Source organism: Crotalus tigris, unplaced genomic scaffold (genome assembly GCF_016545835.1).
Source record: "Crotalus tigris isolate CLP2741 ecotype Arizona unplaced genomic scaffold, ASM1654583v1 scf7180000019300.285305, whole genome shotgun sequence".
Taxonomy (NCBI): domain Eukaryota; kingdom Metazoa; phylum Chordata; class Lepidosauria; order Squamata; family Viperidae; genus Crotalus; species Crotalus tigris.
Genome location: NW_024097475.1, coordinates 237,626 through 256,434, shown reverse-complemented (window position 1 = coordinate 256,434; position 18,809 = coordinate 237,626).

Here is an 18,809-nt window from a genome sequence, read left to right as displayed (position 1 = left end):
TCATTTTCCAAATATTATCTTGGTAAATAAAGAAAAAATAAAGAAACCAGCAGCCCAAAGAAAAATTAATTAGAGAATACACCTTGATTAAAGAGTTAAATGTAATAGTTGTTACATAGTTTTTAAATGCCTAGTGTTTAGTTTTTTAAAAAAATATAGAGGAGATGTTCTCAGCATCTCAAATCTGTATGCAGATTTTAATATAATATTAGAACAGTTTCTTTTCCAATCTGCTACTTTCCAGATGTGGCAGGACTATTGTCACTGTGCTAGTTTTCTGGCCAGTGAGTCTAATGAACTTGGAAATCAGCCTATAACTTGATAAAACCTATGCACAAAGCAGCCTCTGCTTCTTTCATGCCTGCTTTTCAAACTTCAATGTATCTACAAAGGATAAATACAATTAAACATAGCCATTTTTATGTGGACAGCCCAAACATAAGCCAGATGTTAATAATGTGCAAATGTACACTGTTGCAGCAGTAAAATGTGTAAATTAGTTAGCAAAATAACTAACTACTGCCTTATTTTATTTATTTTTTTCACAAATCTCAGAGGATACTTTCTGCCCAAAATCTAAATTAAAATGGAAAGCACTGAAAATAATTTTTTTCTGCCATGCACTTGTCAGTTCTGCAAATTTCCTATTTACACTGATATACCCCAGAATGGTGGCCTTCGGGAATAGCATAGTTTTTCCCCATTAATTTTGCAGGAAAAGACACAGTGGCAATATCATCTCCCCTGTGTAAGGTCACTGTTTATTTCTGTGTTTCTATACAGGTAAGGTAGTCCTTGACTTACAACCAACTACAGTTCATGGCAGTCATTCAACAAGTCACCACATGACCATGCCCAATTTTACAATCTTTCTTTTGTGGCCATTCTTAAGCAAATGCATTGGTCACTAAGCAAACATTATGGTTGATAAATGAACACACTTAAACTCAATGGGAGTTTTTGCCAGAAATCAGAAGTAAACACTGGAAATTGACAAAAAAAATGCCAAAATTCAGAGTCATACGACTGCAGGACACTGCAAATGGTCATAAATGAAAATTGATTGCCAAACACCCAAAATGCAATCACATGACCATGGGAGGTTATTGCTGTCGAACTTTGAAAATGAGTTGGAAGTAGCTCTGGGGAGGTCCATCGTAACTTTGGATGGTCGCTAAGTAATCACTTCCTGTACTGTTCTGTGATTTCATAGCAAACCTGGCCCATGTTTGAACTCTCATGTTGGCATCACATTTCTTAATACAGCAAACATCCAGCAGGTTTCCTGGAACCTACTGGAAAACATTGTTCAGATATTACCCTCATCTAAATGATAGCACCAAATGAAAACAGATTTTAAAAATATAAAAACTCATTTCGTTGGTGTCATTCCCTGCTTGCAAAACAAAAAACAAAAGAAGCCAAGAAAGGAGCTGCCAGAAAATGTAAACTCAATAGAAATAGTAGTTTCCTGATATTGGTTTTGGCATTCTTGTGCGGATTACATGATTGTATTTGCAAGTCCTGTGGCATAAGCCATACTTTAAAAAGTGGGCGTTGGGGGAGCAAGATCAACATCAAATTTGATTTTATTTTGAAGATGATTATCATTGATACAATGCTTCCTAAACTTTTAATACTATCTCATTTTTCTTTAAAAGCAACTTAGAGAGGGGTTATAGTAAATTGCAGGAAATAGTAAGATTTATTTAGTCCCTTCCCCCCATTGAAACTCACCTTGAGATATTCTAGATGCAGAATAGAAATCTTTTGCTTCATTCAGTAAAGTATCATGTGAAGTGTTAATACCACTTTATAATGCCTTGGTATAAGACCACACTTGGAATACTGCATCCAGTTTTGGTCATTTGAGACTCTAGAAAGAGTGCAGAGAAGAGCAACAAAGATGATTAGGGGACTGGAGGCTAAAACATATAAAGAGCAGTTGCTGGAATTGGGTACGTCTAGTTTAAATAAAAGAAGGACGAGGGGGGACATGATAGCAGTGTTCCAATATCTCAGGGGTTGCCACAAAGAAGAGGGAGTCAAGCTATTCTCCAAAGCACCTGAAGGCAGGACAAAAAGCAATGGATAGAAGCTGATCAAAGAGAGAAACAACCTAGAACTAAGGAGAAATTTTCTGACAGAACAATTAATCAGTGGAATGACTTGTTTCCAGAAATTGTGAATGCTCCAACACTGGAAGTTTTTAAGAAGAAATTGGATGTTTGTCTGAAATGGTATAGGGTTTCCTGCCTGAGCAGGGGGTTGGACTAGAAGACCTCCAAGGTCTCTTCCAACTGTTATTCTGTTCTTATTTAATTAATACTATATTCTAAATTATTCATAATGTTTGTCTTATATGCACTATAATTGTCTTGGCATTTGATGTTTAGGTAGTAATATTATATATTGCTATTTTGCTTTATATACTATTAAGGCTTAATTCCATGGTAATGAGAAGATGTTATATCAAATGAAATTAGAACAGGTTTCTAATTGGGAATTCTTCAGTTGGAGAAAATTAATTTTTAATATTTTTATGTACAAATGAAAGCCACTATAATTGCAAAACATTATTCTCTATGTGTGTGTTATCTAATTATTTAATAAAGTTCCTATAAAAAGCATTTTTAAAACTAAAAAAATTGAGTTTTTCAAACCTCAGTGGCATTTTTTTTAAAGTTAATAATGAGCAACAGACAAATAACCTCACTCCCAATCAATTGAAAAGTGAGCCAGTGGAAGAAAATAGAAGCTTTTATAATACAACTTTTTTGAAAATAATGAACCTGACTATTGTGAAAATATATTTAAATTGAAGAAGGGGGAAAGGCTCATCTACTTTGTGATATTAGCTTCAGCATTTGGTTCAACATGTCCTTTTCAGTATCTTTTTTTTTTGCTTGGTGGTATTTCTGGCTTGCATTTAAGTATACTTACAAATGATTTTTCACTATTAGTCTGACATTTGTTTAATTTTTGAAAGGCTTAAAATATATAACTTAAATTTGTCAAAAAGAACACAACTGGCATTCATAGTTTCTGTTTAGACTTTTTAATTCAAACTTCCCTGATCTCATGAGCTCCTACAGAGGGATCCAAATGAGGACATATGTGTGACACACATGTGGCATGAATTAGGACACATCATGAAAATGACCCCCCTCCTCAGGACTTCAGAGCAAGATGGTGCAGTTTCTGCAGTTTCACTAACCCGATCAGTTCCTATACTACCAATTAAAAAAGTCATTATCAAAGGAGTTATTTTTGTTATCAGAGAAGATCTGTATTATGACAGATCTGAGTTATAAGATGAAAGTTTGAAGGTCTCAAAACAGTACTCCCAAAACCTTGGTTTATACACCTAGATCTATCTCCTAGCTACTTTGTAGTTTTCAGTGCAACCACGTACCTTCTGGCAGGATGCCAAGAGTATTCCCCATGGTTCTCGCATGTGAAAGAAATAAAGCTTCCACAATGGATGTGTTTTACTGGCAAGTAAAAATGGAGAAATGATCAAGACTGAACTAAATTGTATAGAATTATTTATGGCCATGTAAAGTGAGGAAATGAACTTCATGGGGAGATAAGTCTCAAGAGATGAATGCTTTTATAACAAGAGATAAACTCAAACATTATTTTTTAAGAGAGAATATGGAAAATTCCTTTTTAACTTTAAGGAGTGTGTAAACAGCAATTGATAGAGAAAATAAAAATGTTGAACTACTGAACTTGTAGACAGCATCTTAAAATAACCCTGAACAGAAAGTATAAATTTCTAAGTAACCCAAAATATTATACTGGTTTGCTCCCATTTAGAAGTAACTTTAAGATAAAGAGGTTCTGGGCTGTATAAAAATGCACTATAACTGAGCTTGTGTAGAGACAATAGATAATAGAGGTGATAAAGTTTAAATAACAACACTCTTTTTTTAAAAAGTAACACTAGAACATATTTTAGCTAAAGTTATTACCTACTCCTTAAAACCCCGTTCCTGCTTGCTTCCTTGATCTTCCAGGTTCTTGTGGATACAGTAGTAAATAACAACACTTGGGAGAGCAATGCAATTTCTCTCCTTTTACCTAGCCTTGGTACACAACTTCTGTGTTTCTTTTTCTAAAGTAGCAGAGGAGAGGGACTGAGCAGATTTTCCTTTTGCTACATGCTCAAGATTATGCCTGAGAGAAAATGTTGATTAAGAATGTCTGCTTGGCACACAGCTAATAGTCTGAAGTGCTTTGCTGTAAAAGCAGGCTGGTTTCACAACAGATTAGCTCTTAATTGCTTGGATGGCATTCAAGAAAATTCTCCTACCACCTTCCATCTTAAAGGTGATAGACACCAATATTGAAAAAGATGTGATTTATACAGATCAGTGTTATAAAAATTGCCCCAAATTAAATGACACTGAAAACAGATTATCTCAGTGGAAGGAGCACAAGAAGTTCGATGCATGTATTACTAATTTAATAAAATCTAATAAGAGCTTTTAGCATAAAGTGAGGTTACTTAATACATTAGTGGTTCATTAAATGTGCGGTAGGATTTCCAAAACAAGAGGAGAAGCATCAGCTTGTGCTCTTAATAAAATACTAATAAGTGAAGTACTTATCATGACAAAAGCTTACCGTGTACATGCTGAAAATTCTCTCCATTTCATTCAGCTGATACATACTGTTTCTTAGTAAAGAAAGCCTCATCTATTGGAGTAATTTAATGGAGAAAGAGTAAGACTCATTTCACATTATCCCCAAGTCACATTAAAAAAAAATCCAACAACCTAAATGGATTCTTGGTATACAAAGAAACCTGGATTTTGAAAAGAATTTTCAATTTTCATTTTCCATGCATTTTTGTTCTCAGAACATTGAAAAGACTTCCAAGATGGTTTCCCAATGATGCTATTTTTAGCTCTTATAAAATCTTACTGAAAGACAGAAAACTTTCACTGTCCACTATTAAGCCTACAGTATGTTAAAATTCAAGTATCCAACTGATTATTTTGAATTTCTATCATTTATTTTTTTACATAAATACCCTTGACTAAAACAAAAAGATGATAAACTGCAGAAATTAGCTGCTGCTTTCTCTTTTCCTCCTTTTGTTATCTTTTTCTTGTTTTTCTTTTATTTGTCTTTTTTGAATTATACTAATTTTATTAAGTATAGCTTCTTGGTCTTTTGGCTAAGATCAAATGTATTAAGTAGACAGATTTTCAAAAAGGATGATAGATTTTTTTTTTAATCAACAGGGACTCTGCTTCTTTGCTGATATTTGATACAGAAAAAGCTTTTATTAGAAACATACTATCAAGTGCACTTCTCATAAAAAGAAGCAAGGATTATAGTTAAATCCCTACAGGACAAAGTTTTAAAAATTACTAACTCTTTATGTATCCCCTCCATCTCCTGACCAATGTAGAACTTTGGCCTGCTAAATATGAACTCAATATGAACTCATCATGACAGATTTGTTATTACTTTATACTGAGGAAAGGAAAGGAACAGTCAGTGACTATGATAAAGTTTGGGTCCCAGTTTCAAAGGCTCAGCAGCCTTCCTGAAAAACCTGGGTCTGTTTTCTACATATTATGTTCACAGTGCAAAGGTCCAGGATGCAGGACAGCTCTATCTGAGAAGCTCAGCTCATCAAGATTTGCATACCAGGAACCAATGTCAACAGACATTACTGATCTGTATGGTAAGATGTACAGTAATTGCATCTCCCTAGGGTTTACTCTGAGCTTATTCTTCCTATTCAAATTTTAATAGCCCCAGACACAGGATCAGGATTTCAATGACATCTTGGCTTGAAAGTGGCAATATAAAGGTTGGCGACAGATAACTTATCAATAGAATTTGAATAATATAATTGGTTTGTTTTCACATATCCATATTTAATCATGTATGTTAAATATCTTCCATTAAAGTAAAATCACAGCTGATTCTTATACTGTAAGCCTATGTTTTTATGTATCAATTAAATTTTATATTATGCTATTGTTTAAGCTAAGTGTGAAATGTTTCATAGTTTTATATATTGTCTAAACATAAATTTTAATTATATTTTACAGATTTGTAAAAACTCCATCATAAATACATTGTTTTTTAAAAAAATCCATTGCACTAATTCTTCACTGATCAGCTAGTTGGAAATAGGAAACAGGATCTTATCATGGTGTCAGTAATAAGATTTAGACAGTCATGAAACTGGCAATTTCAAAAGAACTGACTAATCTATTTATGCCCAATTCTTTGGTTTTTTTTCCTGTAAAACAATTACATTATTAGTGAAACAGCAAAGCACTATATCAAGATATGTCCTTCCTTCCTTTGATACCATGCTGAGAAACACTGTGCTTTTTCTGAGTATTTTTTTTCTTCATAACCCAATGTGACTGACATTCAATGGATAAACTATGACCCCCCCAATAATTATTGTTTTGTTGAGGATTGTTGTGTTTTTTTTAAATGCAAACACACAGAACTGATGTTTTAATTTCTTCACTATCAATTACTTGCTCTGTCATAAACTTTCACTGTGCTAAATGGAAATGACAAATTTTTACTGACAAATCTGCAGAGCATGCATTCCTATTTGTTTATGTTGCTTGGAGAAAAGCCTTTTTTCCCATTTCTGAATGGTTAAAAATGTTTTGTCAATGCATCCAATGGGCCACTTTCTGAACAAACCAAAGGATCAGAATTTTTTTCACCAAGTATCATTATTACAATCATAATTATGAATTCTTCGAATGTATGGATGCATGTTATCCTAGAGAAACATGCAAACATTCTGGACAGAAAATGTTTTAAGGAATTTTTAATATTAATGCCATTTTTATGAATTTAGTAGTGAACATACTTTTTTATTTAGCATTTTATGCTACTTCAAATGTTGTACATTAACATTTTGTTATTGTAACCAATAGTGCCTTGGTTGTTACCAGTAAATCTCTGAACAATAATTTCCAAAGTAATAAACCAAGGTAACTCATTCTTATTATAGAACTTATCTGCTTATTTTCATGAGATACTTGTGAGATCAATTTATAGTTCATAGAATCTACTAGTCATGTCCAACTAGAAAGCAATGCCTATCCATAAGGAACTGTTATACATAGCAGTATGTGACAACTTATCAGTGTTATTCAGAAATCAAGATGAATTTAGCCTCTTTCCGTTTCCTCACTGGAGAACTCTTTGCTATGAAATAAGGTTTTAAAAAAGATTTCATGCAAGATTAAGACAAAAAACAATAGATACAACATACGTGTCTGAATAGGAGAATCTGTAATGGTAAAACCTATCCATTTCCTTCCTTTCTTATTCTCTCTCTCTCTTTTTTTTCTCCCTCCCTCCCTCCCTTCCTTTCCCCCCTATATATATATATATATATATATATATATATATATATATATATATATATATATATATATATATATATATATACAATGTGCAAATGTATAATAAAAGTGCTATATCATGCACACACTTACTCACAGGGGACAGTTTCTCCTTCTCACTAGAGTTTTTATCAGATTAAGATCTCAATTTCATGTGACTTTTCTTCTTAGTTTATAGGAGGCAGAAAGCCATAAGGCCTCAAGAAATGAAGTGAATTAAGAAAAATATTTGGGATTATTTAGATTTTAAATAACTAATTTGCCACTGAAGTTCTATTTAAAAGCCATGGCCAACCAGTTTAGGATACTTAATTGATATCTCTTTTGGCATCTGTTTAAAAGTCTACTTTGTCTCAATGAATCATACCCTTCATCCAGCCAGTGATATTGACAGACTCTATCTACCAAGGCAAATAGGTGGGCGTGGAATGCTGCAAGTACATCAGATGATTGAAGAAGAAAAAATAGCTTTGGAAGAATATCTGAAGGACAGTGATGAAGATGCACTGAAATTAGTATATCAGAAAGGCTTACTGACTACTGGAGAGACCAAACTGGCCTACAAGAAAGACCAAATGAAAAACAGAATAGAGGCATGGGAAGACAAAGCACAAATATCTGGGAAAGCAGATAATAACAAGACCTGGCAATGGCTAAGAGCAGGAAAATTGAAGAAAGAGACCGAGGGACTAATTCTGGCTACACAAGACCAAGGCTTAAGGACAAATGCATACAAAGTCAAAATTGAGAAGACAGCAACAGACAGTAAATGCTGCCTATGCAAAGAAGCTGAAGAAACAGTGGACTACCTGGTAAGCTGCTGCAAGAAGATCGCACAGACTGACTACAAGCAGCGGCATGACAAAGTAGCAACAATGGTCCATTGGAAGATCTGCAAGAAATATCATTTGCCTGTAAGCAAGAACTGATGGGATCATAAAATAGAGAAAGTAATAAAAAATGATAAAACTAAACTACTCTGGGACTTCAGAATTCAAACAGACAAGCACCTGCAACCTAACACCCTGGACTTAACAATTGTCAATAAGAAAGACAAAAAAGTCTAGATAGTGGATGTGGCAGTGCCTGGAGAGAGCAGAATAAACGAGAAAGAACTGGAGAAGATAACAAAATACAAAGACCTACAAATAGAAACAGAAAGACTGTGGCAAAGGCAAACAAGGGTAGTACCAATAGTAATCGGCGCCTTGGGTGCAATTCCAAAACAACTGGAGCACCACTTGAACACTATTGGCATTGACAAATTCGCCATTAGTCAATTGCAAAAGGCAGCCTTACTAGGAAATGCTTCCATCCTGCGACAATATCTGTAATACCATCAAACATCCACATCTGCCTATCCCAGGTCTTGGTAAAGACTCGATAGGTAGACAAAAATGCCAAATCCAGTCTGAACATCTGGCTGACTGTGCGAAGATCATCATCATCATCATCATCATCAACAACAACAAGAACAACAATAATAATAACGATGATTGATAATAATAATATCATTTGCACACTCCTGGGCTATTTTTTGCTCCACAGCAAAGATGTGACACTTTCAGGAATGAGTATGGCAATCCTAAAATTAAAATTCATTGAGTATTCATTATATCCTATGTCCTCCCAACTACAAACTAGCAAGATCAAATATTTGAGAGCAATATTTTCCATATATGTGTATGTATACTAAAGTTCCTGTTCATTTCAGGCTCTCCTAGAGAATTGGGATTACTTTGAGGAAGGTTAGGATGGGAGGAACTTTGCAATGTCTTCTTTGCTCATTTTTTAATATTTCCAGAGTAGAAGGTTTCAGCTTATGAAAACTCCTACAATGGAGGTTTAATTTGAGCTTTCCAAGTCAAACTCTCTTCTCCCAGATCATATATCATTAATATATTATATCATTGATTTACAATAAGAATTAAGATAACAATGCTAACTTGCCAAATAGATACCTACAAGTTTGATTATTTTAACATAGATAATAACAAAAAATCAAAAACAGATGAATTTTACAGAGCTGTTTGGCTTCAAAACTCATTTTAATTCTTTAAATGTTGGCAATAACATTTAAAAATTGAAATACTGTGTTAAAATTAGAGTTAGCCTGCCTAGCTTTTAATCCACTAAAGAGGTCATGGAATTCTTCCATGATAACAGAAGCATAAATCTAATGTGGCATATTTACACAAACTTACTCAACATCTTGTCTAATAAACTGTGATAATATATTTACAAAATACCACATTAAAATTATATCTATGTACCAAAATCTCTACATCTCCCTGAAACTCTTCTTGTTTTATAGCAATAGCTAGATATATTTTGTTGCTTTCTAGGGAAATTGTATAGAAAACTGAGCACCTGTAAGACAAAAACATTTGATCAATCAAAGGTCTGCTTGTGGTCACAATACAAAAGTAACTGCCAAAAATGTCTATGAATATTGTTTCTGTTTCCAATTAAGAGCTAAAGATTGGAGTTTGATGGCTAAAAGAGAATCGTAAAAGTTTAACATCTTACAAATTTGTTGCAGGTCTTCTCAGAAGTAAGCATTACAACAAACTTATGTTAACAAGTGTATGTTCCCAAATACATATATTCTACTTTTAGAAATGAAAAATCAGGTTGGAAATACTGAGAAATTACACTTTACATTTCTTTTATTCATCCCTTTTCAACAAATCCACACACTATTTGTTGAAATTAAAACATTTTCAGATTTAAGTAAGAATTAACAAGCTCTGCCAGTCATGAAGATGTTTTGTATAATTTTAATTTTCTCACTAGTCTTTTATGGGATTTGATCTGTTCATCTGAGAGTTTAGTGAAGGAAGAAACAAATTACCATTCAATATATGAAGAAGATTATTTGGCAAAAATGGGCTGTTTCATGAATTTTTATTAACAAACATCTATTGTGAGCTTTCAAAGCCAATGAGTATAGAGTTTCAGCGATTCCATTTAAATTTGGAAGAAACCATCTGAACAAAATATTCTAGCCTTAATTCTGAGCAAATGGAAAAAGAAGCAGTAAAAGCCCTATTGAACTGTTGACTTTAGGGCTGGTAGATAGGGTACATATTATAGTCCCAACCATCAAGAAAATTATGTTTATGCAGGACTAAATCAAATTGGATTTGTGGAGAGTTAGAAGGGCTTCACACTTGTGGCTCGGTGGCCTAGAGATGAAGATGCTTTTCTCCTACTCGGAAGGCTGAGAGTTCAATCCTAAGTAGTGACAGATGTTTTTCTCTAGGACGTCAAGAAGGACATCTGCCAATAAATGCATATTTCCATTCAGCCACCTTGATTCTACTATAAATACAGGGTTCACAGGGTCATTAAAAAGGGGGGCTCACACTCAATTCCTAGGGAATCATTGCTTCATCAGAACTTGATAGCAAAATCAATGATACAATCAAGGTTAGACAGAAAAATCCAATTAATATTTGTTATCTAGAATTGATATTTAGTTTAACTATCTATTTTGTCTAAGTATCTAAAAAACAGCATGAGCATACATAATAAATGTTGCAAAAGAAGGACACTGACAAAAGACAAAGAACGAATGCAATGGTCACATGGAATCAGATAAACGTTTAATATTATCTGTCACTAATAGCAGCAAGGGTATATATCAGCTGATTTTTTTAATGAGCCTAGACCATGCATCAGGTGGCTAAAGTAATTACCCATCTGTTGGCATGCATCAATAATTCTGTTGTTATTGTTAGTGAAATCAAGAAGCAGGTTATGCACTTAACAGTGTGTACATTACACACTAACTCCTTTATTTTAATGACCATTCTTTTAATTTTAGAACTTAATCATTTTTTCCCTCTTGTATACTTACACTGTTTATGTTTGGGGATTTGTTATATGTGGTTTATATTAGGAGGGGATATGATGTTATTGTTGCTTTTAATTGTACCATGGATGTTTTACAGCTGTCATTTTCTACATTCTATGCTATAAAATGTAGGTGGGTATCCATTCTCAATCAAATTGTTATCCAGGACTGCTGGATATTTCAGGCATGGAAACAACAAAAATAATGTGTACTTGAAATTTTCTCTTGCCAATGGTTTCTGATTTCTACTAATTGTTTGGTTAATAGCATATATTACATCTAAATGGATGGGGGGGGAGAAGAGAATAAGATATTTTTATCTTCAAAACAAAGTTAACTCTGATCGAACAACTGTGGTTCTCAGAGTTTATTTAAGTAGTTGTTAAACTTGTTTGCTGCCTATCTTGTGTAAGGTGACTCTGGGTGGCTTACAACATTAAAATCAATAAAACCATAAAATATATATGTATAATTAATCACAATAAAATACAGATTATGATTAAAACATGGTGAGGGAGAGGGAGATGGGATCTCTTATTGGTTCATCAACCAGTATGATATCCTCCCATTGCAGCCCCAGTGGTAGTGCAATGGTTAGAATGCAACATTGCCGGCTAATTCTGCTGACTGCCAGCAGTTTGTGTAAAGCCTCTAATAGTTTCTGTGTTCTGCAGTTGCTAATTTCTTAGAGTTGTTTCCAGGCAGCACTTTGGTGATCTGCAGAAGAGAGATGCCACAGAATTCAAGAATAGACATCTATTATCTTTATTGATCAGTTTTATTTTATCATGCAAGCTGCAAACAGAAATAGTAGTGAAGGAAGGCTAGACAAAATTGTAAAAACATTACAGAGAAATTGTAATGTTCTTGACATAGATTATCCTGCTACCTACATGACCAATCTTATAAGACAACTGAAGATTGCAGATATTGATAAACACAGTGAGAGAAAATTCAGAGAAATATCTAGCATCAGATGAGAATCTGATAAATTATTGATTCTGACATAGGCACATAAGTCATTGCTCCTATATTTGATATTTATTGCTTTTTATGATGTTTGATCTTGTTTTTAATTCTCTGTTAGCCATCTGAGTCATATATTTTGGATGAGAAGCCATTTACCATAAATTGAATGAATGAATGAATGTCTACTTTATCTTCTTCATCATTCTTGTTTTCTTAACAAGTGAATAAGTTAGTTGTTTAGATCTATGGTCTTTGTATCCAAAGTCTGAACCAATAGTAGTAACTGTGAGAGGGACCTCGGAGTCCTAGTAGACAATCAGTTAAATATGAGCCAGCAGTGTGCGGCAGCTGCCAAAAAGGCCAACACAGTACTAGGCTGCATTAACAGAGGGATAGAATCAAGATCACGCGAAGTATTAATACCACTCTTCAATGCCTTGGTAAGGCCACACTTGGAATACTGCATCCAGTTTTGGTCACCACGATGTAAAAAAGATGTTGAGACTCTAGAAAGAGTACAGAGAAGAGCAACAAAGATGATTAGGGGACTGGAGGCTAAAACATATAAGGAACGGTTGCGAGAATTGGGTATGTCTAGTTTAACGAAGAGAAGGACAAGGGGGGACATGATAGCAGTATTCCAATATCTCAGGGGCTGCCATAAAGAAGAGGGAATTAAGCTATTTTTCAAAGCACCTGAAGGCAGGACAAGAAACAATGGGTGGAAACTAATCAAGGAGAGAAGCAACCTAGAACTAAGGAGAAACTTCTTGACAGTGAGAACAATTAATCAGTGGAACAGCTTGCCTCCAGAAGCAGTAAATGCTCCAACACTGGAAGTTTTTAAGAAGAGACTGGACAGCCATTTGTCCGAAATGGTGTAGGGTTTCCTGCCCGAGCAGGGGGTTGGACTAGATGACCTCCAAGGTCCCTTCCAACTTTACTATTATTATTATTATCTTCCAATAGCTGGAGCATATCTGAGAGAGAAAGAGGACTTTGTTTCTTATTTGTTAGCATGTTAGAGATGGGTGTTAACGATTGATCCTGAATCAGATTCTTCTTTAAAAAGGAAGGAATAAGAATAAGTAATTTCTCTATAAAGAAGATCCCCAGTGAGGCACTACCTTGATGTGCTTGAGGGGCTTAATGTACTCCAAGGAGGAGAGCTATGTCAGAAATTCAGCCATACTGCACAGATCTCAGTAGAGGCCAGCAGTTGCAGGACGTGTTTACCTGTTGCAAATATACAAAGACTGAAAACAAAGAAATAATGATCTGTTAGTACAAAAGATCAATGTGAATGAAGATATCTGAAAATAATGAATCACTTCTGGAAAGAACAACATCTAGTACAAGAAATAACAGAATAGAGGCTAGCAGATCAACACTGATTTATAATATGAAATAAAGTATTCACAAAAGTAGAATTGGAAGAAATGCAAAGGTCTATCCAGGGCAAAGAAATCAAAGCCTTGCCAAAAGTAGCTCAAACTGTAGAGGCAAACAAAAGGGAATTGGTAATATAGAAGTTAGCATTACTATTGAATCATTTTCAATCCCAAATTAGGCACCTTCTTCTCTGTCTTCTCCTTTGAAACAACAAAGACCTCTAACTGAAAAACAACATGAATTGGAACAACGAATATCTGAGCATCAAGAACAACACAAAAACAACAGAATAAGGTTCTCTGAATTGAAGCCTGTTACAAAAAAAGCAAGCATAAGTATTAAAAGATGCCAATATCCTAATATCAAATGCAACCAGCAGCTCACTGCAAGAAAACAACTAATGTACAGCATGGCTGAAGTTGTAGCTGAATACATTGGATGAAAAATTAACAAACAAGAAAAAAAAGCCAAACAAAATGGAACATAAGGTTGGGAAATAAAATTAGCATGCTAAACTTAGATACAAGCAAGCTAGAACAGATGAAATAAAAGAAATTGAAAAAGAACACCAAAAATATCTAATCAAGAAGCATTAGCTAAAAACAAGGAAGATCAATAAAGTTTTGGAAATAATAAAGCAACAAATAACAGTTGTAGCCAAGAAAATCAGCCAATATGTTTAAATTGCATGCTATAGTCAGAATCTCCAATTTCAGTTGAATCAGAAATGTTTATATCACTCCATGAATGGAAAGACTGCAATGAACCAGTCAATATGTGATAAAGAAAAACCATTCTGGGAGCAGCTATGGAACAACTCAAAGCAATACAACAACAATGCAGGATGGATAAAGGAGATGGATGGGAATAAAATTAAATTAATTTTTTTAATAAAATTAAAAAAATAAATAACAGCAGAAACAGGCAAAGAAGATTAAGAAATGGTGAGCACTGGGGACCTGCATAGTTTTTGGTTGAAACATCTGTTTGCCAAGCACTTTAGCAACATACAGCAATGAGGTGAAATTGAAGAGTGGTTAATTTCTGGTTAATATCACACTAACTGTGAATACTATATTCAAAAAATTGATACAAGATTTTTATTTTGCTGATATAATCTTCAAGATATGACTGTAATAGGGCCTGCCAATTACAGTTGCATGTCATGACAATAGTTAGGTGAAGCCCCCGCCATCTTTGCTCTCTCAATGAATTATTAAAAAAACACACAGGTCATTAATCAGTGCCTCAGGGGTGAGGGAGGCCCTTGGAGGTATTTTGCAGGCCCTCCCAAGGCCCCCTCCACCCCTGTGAGACAGCTTGTGTTCCCCTTCCCAGCCCTTGGGTCCACACAAGACTTTTCCCACTCCCGGGCCTTAGGTCTGATTTGCACCCCATCAGGCCAAACAACCTCTTCCTCTCTTACCTTTTGAAGACTTTCAAGGTTTTCCAGATTGTTTATTACATGGCTGCATGGCGTAATTCGGAAGTAGCTGCCATTTTATCCTGTCCACAAAATGGTGGCTATATTCAAATCACGGCCACATAGCTGGGGATCTACTGCTACATTTTAGGGCCTTAACATGGTTCACACAGTGCTGGAGAAGCTTTCTGCAACATTCTGAAGGTTCTGCAGTGCTGTGCAAAGCATGTTAAGCCAGGAAAGAAGTAAGTTGTTTGGAAGTTATGCACAAGTGGGGTTCTCCTTTCCAAAATGAGGTCTGGAGAGCTTCTAAGGGTAAGTGGATGGGTGATATGGGAGCAGGCCCAAGGACTTCAGGGTCCTGTGTGGTGGGATGGGAGGGGAGAGAGGCAGAGGTGCTGCAATGTCCCTGTTTCAGTTCTAAGGGCAAATAACTGCAGGGCACTGCAGCCATCATAATGATGAAATAGGGTCGTATATAATTTTGAGGCATCTGTTATAACTTTTAACATTCATTAAATGACCTGTCATATCTCTAGGATTACCTGAATGTTATTCCAAATCTGATTGCCAAAATCAGTCCTTCATATTTAAAATTTGCTAAAAATGCAATAATCAAGTTGGGCTATCTTTTCATATTTGGTGGCAATGTCAGAAAGCTAAAGTCCCATAGAATGAGATAAATCTAATCTATCAACTTTATTCCAGTCAACTGTTTTTCTGCTAAGCATTATGATAGCTACCAGTATATTTTATGCTTATTAGAAATTACATCCAATTCCCTCCTTAGAAGAATGGCAAACTAAACATCAATGTCCAAAATAATTTTATATTTTAAAAACAAAACCAAGTGTGATACAAAGTTTAAATTAACAAAGAAACCATTTATGAATCATAATTCTATACACTACACTGCACTACATGTGAAATCTGTGTTTTTCTCAACAAAAGACTTTAAAATATTAGCTTTGGTCCAATTTATTAAATTATATAGAAATGCTTAAAAGAAACTTGGCAACCCTTTACTAGTTTGAGAAAGCAGTGGATGGTCCAGATTTTAAAGTGCAATGCTCAGTATGCCTGGAGAGTGATACAAAAGGTTGTAATGGCTGAAAGAGTGGTGTTTTTTTTTTCAGGTGATACAAAACATCTCCTTTAAAAGATTTGACCAGATCTAATACATAGTACACACAATGTTGACCCTTCTTACATAACAGCACAAACAGGGCCAGCTCTAGACATTTTAGCACCTGAGGCAGTCAAATTCTGGTGCTCCCTGGTTTGGCCCATCTTCCAATTTTTTAGGCATTCAAAAAAGACCTTGTCTTGTTTCTTTCTTTTTTTTCCTTTGAGTTTTTAAGCTTTACACTTATAATTTTCTGCACATTTTTTTTCCTCAGACATTCTCTGCCTGTTGATACTGTGAAATTAAATTTAACCCTTGAGTGGGCACGCTGATTAGAATACATGTTCACATTTTTTCATTTTTTATTGAGTTTTGGGAAGTCTTTTCAATATTAGTGCTTCCTAAAATTTGGTTCCCTTAGGCCAGTTACTCCCAGTCTTAGCCAGAGCTGGCCCTGAGCACAAAACTTTGAATGTATAGTGAAGGCACATACAGTAAATATATAACAGATGCTTTAGAAATAGTTTAAAAAAGTATTTTATTTTTGTTTTGATTACAGTTGAGTACAAATCAAGGAAACAAAATGAAACAGAGGAAAGGTTTTATTAGAGGTACAGTGAGGAGCTTAAACAACTAGATGAATAGTGAGTCACAAAACATTACAAATAGCCACAAATGTAACTAAAAAACAAAATAAATATTTAGAACATTTCATTAGGTCTTTTAAACTTCAGTATTTATAAAATATATAATACTTTATCTTACATTTGCTCTGCCATTTTCCCCAGTCAGTATTTAAAATTTATGAGATACAGTAATTTACAACATACAAAGCAATGAGAATAAACCTAAATCAGACCATTTTTATATAAGGGGAAATATAGCTGACATTATTTTAATATTCTTTGCCAAGAAATTGCATCTCCTGCAAAAATAGTCATTTTCCAAACATATATATATATATATATATATACACATACATATTACTTAGACATAATTATATCATAAAGTGAGAGTAAAATACACTTAAAACTATAGAAATAAATTTAATCATGTTGTTCAGTAATGTCTGAGAACTTAATATTATAAGAACGATTAAAATGATAACTTTAGAATATTTGAAGGATGTTACACATAGATTAATAATAACTATATGACAATTTTGTTCATTTCTTGATCATACTTTGGCTATAATCCTGTGCCCAATTAAATTCTATAAGTAAAGCTTTTCAGTACTTCAGCTTGCTGCTCTGTCAGTGTCCTTCAGTGGCTCTGTTTATATTAAAAGGAAGAAAGCATACATACTAACACATTACATATATTCCTTCATTCTATGCAGATATATGCTAGGGATTTCATGCTTCACTGATCTGACTGCAATCACTGTGACTGTGTGCACACTGATTCATGGAACACTTTGTCAGCAGGAATTATCTATCTCTGAACTGGAGGCCAATATCTGAATAAAAATAAATCAAAGTGTTTTCCCTTTTGTAACATAAAAATTATGAACTTTTCAGCATTTTCATAGGGGTTCATTTTCTAAGGGTGATCAATATTATTAAACCACTGCAAATAATTTTCATGAAAATTAGATTAACATAATTGTCTGCAGACTCCAAAAGAAAACCCAATGAACACATTATTTCAGTTAAAATTACCAGCCATGTCTATAATATTCTCTGCCATCAATATTTCTATTTAAATGTTTCCTTGTGCCCTTTGCTCCTATCTTCAATAATACAGAATATCCTAAGGAATGTAGTATAATAGTGGTAGAGAAAATAATGCACCATTTGTTGTGAGTGGCAGCAGAACTGATATATTATTGAAAAGCATTACTGATTCCACTCCAGTGGTGAGATTCAGCCAGTTCGCACCAGTTCAGCAGAACCGGTAGCTAATTTTTTGTTGCCCAGGCCCAGAATGGACTTCTGGAAGCAGAATCCACAGAGAGAACCGGTTGTTCACATATTTGAATCCCACCACTGCTCCACTATATATGAAATGTTAAAAACACATTATATTTTATTCACCTGAAGAATGCATTACAAGGTTACTGTAAGCACCACAAGCAGTGGCATCAGGCTGCTTGCTTCTTTATGCCATTAGTTTTATCATCTAAAGTGAAGAAGCCTTCATTGTTTGCACCTGATTGTATGCAGGGTTCTGTAAGATCAGTACAATAACGTACTATAAATTTCAATAAAGTAGAAGATTAGTTGCAAGCATTTGGCACACAAAAGCTTCTTCACTACAGATCATCATATTAAAATCTGGGAATCTGGAGTCACTATAGTCAGAGTGCCAGGGTCATAAATACAGTTCTCTAGAAATTGTAATATACTGTGTCTTCTCTTTTAAAAAGGTTTATAGAGAAAAAATAATTTTAAGGAAAAGTAGGTGAGTGGTCCTTTATGACTTTATTAAATATTAATCCCATTTCTTCCCTTGCTCTCTTCATCTTTTTCAGTTAGGAAGTTTAGCATCTTAAATACCATTATTTTTACATCTGATTAATCTGAGCTACTTTAAACAGTGTGTGTATATACGTATTTTTGTGTCAGTTTTCAAGTTTTCAGTTTGCAAATCATTTTTTGACTCCTGGTTAACGCCCTAGATTTGGCCCTG